The sequence below is a fragment of the Rattus norvegicus genome, chromosome 1 (assembly GCF_036323735.1).
Source record: "Rattus norvegicus strain BN/NHsdMcwi chromosome 1, GRCr8, whole genome shotgun sequence".
Taxonomy (NCBI): domain Eukaryota; kingdom Metazoa; phylum Chordata; class Mammalia; order Rodentia; family Muridae; genus Rattus; species Rattus norvegicus.
This window is the reverse complement of record NC_086019.1, coordinates 240,875,020-240,877,329: the sequence shown is the minus strand read 5'-3', so window position 1 is coordinate 240,877,329 and position 2,310 is coordinate 240,875,020.

The following is a 2,310-nucleotide window of genomic DNA, read 5'->3' as shown; positions in this document are numbered from 1 at the left end:
GGTCCATGGCCCTCCTGCAGCTTGACTGCTCCTATCTTCCTGTGTCCAAAGACACTATACAGTTTCCTCTTGGGCCAAGGTGGGCAGAAGTGGCAGTCTCTCCTGTCCTGCAGTCTTAGGATTGCCCACATTTCTGGGCAATCAGCTCTCTCTCTCCCATGGGGTTTGGGAGCAGGGAGCTGTGGCCTGGGATCAGAGAGGTTCGGGCACCAGCTAGAAACCAGAAGTGTCTGGTCCCAGAGGAATTTCCCCTTTGTATGTCCTGAGTCCACCAGGTAGGTCACTTGGAGCAGAAAAGTTGGTCTTACCTCTGGTCTCGGGCCTGAAGCTGCTCCTCAGGGCTGGCTTTCAGCTCTCTGTGAGGGCAGCAACCAGAAAGGCCCTGCCCCTTCTGCTCCTGGGTCCCTGTGCACAGGGGGCCCAGATGGTGCCAGGCATTTTCCTTTAGAGTCAAAAATGTGGGCAGAGAGTAGTCTCCTCTGGTTTCCCAGGAGTGTCTGCCACTTTGAAAGTCAAGCTCTCTCTCCCACGGGATTTGGGTGCAGGGAGCTGTTTGAGCAGTTCAGTTCAGATCCAGGCACAGTCTAGACCGCAGGGCTCCTGAAGCTTGATTGCTCCTATCTCCCTGTGTCCAGAGGCACTATACAGTTTCCTCTTAGGCCAGGGATGAGGGTTAAGGTGGGCTGAAGTGGCAGTCTCTCCTGCCCTGCAGTCTCAGGTTTCCCACATTTCTGGGCAATCAGCTCTCTCTCCTATGGGGTTTGGGAGCAGGGAGCTATGGGCCAGGATCAGAGAGATTCGGGCACCAGCTAGAAACTGGAAGTGTCCGGTCCCAGAGTAATTTTGCCTTTGTGTGTCCTGAGTCTACCAGTCATTTGGAGCAGAAAAGTTGGTCTTACCTCTGGTCTCAGGTCTGAAGTCGCTCCTCAGGGCTGGCTTTCAGCTCTCTGTGAGGGCAGCAACCAGAAGGGCCCTGCCCCTGCTGCTCCTGGGTCCCTGTGTGCAGGGGGCCCAGATGGCACCAGGCGTTTTCCTCTAGAGTCAGAAATGTGGGCAGAGAGTAGTCTCCTCTGGTTTCCTAGGAGTGTCTGCCCCTCTGAAGGTCTCGCTCTCCCTCCCACAGGATTTGGGTGCTGTTTGAGCAGTTCAATTCAGATCCAGGCACAGTCTAGACCGCAGGGCTCCTGAAGCTTGATTGCTCCTATCTCCCTGTGTCCAGAGGCACTATATAGTTTCCTCTTAGGCCAGGGATGAGGGCTAAGGTGGGCTGAAGTGGCAGTCTCTCCTGCCCTGCAGTCTCAGGTTTCCCACATTTCTGGGCAATCAGCTCTCTCTCCTACGGGGTTTGGGAGCAGGGAGCTATGGGCCAGGATCAGAGAGGTTCGGGCACCAGCTAGAAACTGGAAGTGTCCGGTCCCAGAGTAATTTTGCCTTTGTGTGTCCTGAGTCTACCAGTCAGGTCACTTGGAGCAGAAAAGTTGGTCTTACCTCTGGTCTCAGGTCTGAAGTCGCTCCTCAGGGCTGGCTTTCAGCTCTCTGTGAGGGCAGCAACCAGAAGGGCCCTGCCCCTGCTGCTCCTGGGTCCCTGTGTGCAGGGGGCCCAGATGGCACCAGGCGTTTTCCTCTAGAGTCAGAAATGTGGGCAGAGAGTAGTCTCCTCTGGTTTCCTAGGAGTGTCTGCCCCTCTGAAGGTCTCGCTCTCCCTCCCACGGGATTTGGGTGCTGTTTGAGCAGTTCAGTTCAGATCTGGGCGCAGTCTGGACTGCAGGGCTCCTGCAGCTTGACTCAACAACTCTTAACAATAAAAGAACTTCTTGGGAGAATCATCATCTCTGACCTCAAGCTGTACTACTAAGCAATAGTAATAAAAACTACTATGTGGGATGGTGCACCAAGGCCTGATGCTATTCTGATGCTATGATGTGCTTTTAGACTGGAGCCTAGAATGGCTGTCCTCTGAGAGGCCCTACCAGCAGCTGACTGAGACAGATGCAGATACTTACAGCCAACCATTTGACTGAAGTCAGGGACTCCTATGGAGGAATTAGGGGAAGGATCGAAGGAGCTGAAAGAGCTGGCAACCCAATAGAAAAATCAGCAGTCTCAACTAACCAGAATCCCTAGAAGATCCTAGAGACTTAGCCACCAACCAGGGAGCATACACAACCTAGTCTAAAGAGGACCCTGGCACATATATTGTCTGGTCTCACTATGAGAGGATGTGTCTAATCCTATGGAGACTTGAGACCCCAGGAATGGGAGACCCCCCAAGTGGAGGGAGCGGTGGAGCAGCATCCAGGAGGTAAGGGG